Source organism: Populus euphratica, unplaced genomic scaffold (genome assembly GCF_000495115.2).
Source record: "Populus euphratica unplaced genomic scaffold, PopEup_1.0 scaffold72.1, whole genome shotgun sequence".
Lineage (NCBI taxonomy): Eukaryota > Viridiplantae > Streptophyta > Magnoliopsida > Malpighiales > Salicaceae > Populus > Populus euphratica.
The window spans coordinates 91720-91997 of record NW_011499922.1 but is presented as its reverse complement, the minus strand read 5'-3'; positions in this window follow the sequence as shown (position 1 = coordinate 91997).

Here is a 278-nt window from a genome sequence, read left to right as displayed (position 1 = left end):
AGAAAAAAAAAAAGAGAAAAGGAAGAGGGGCTGTGAGAAGATGATGAGAGGCAGAGAAAAGGGAGGGGGCGTCAACTGCACTTTAGGTCTAGGGTTTTTTCTATTTATACTTGGTTTTTTTTTTAATGCTAGAATAGTTGAACCGGTTCAGTTCAATCGGTTTCAAACTTTAAAAACTGAAACTGAACCAAACTGGAATTTTTTTATAATTTTTTAATCGGTTAGTTTGGTTTTTTTTTCTGTTTTTTCAGTTTATTAGTTTTTTTGCTTACCCCTTA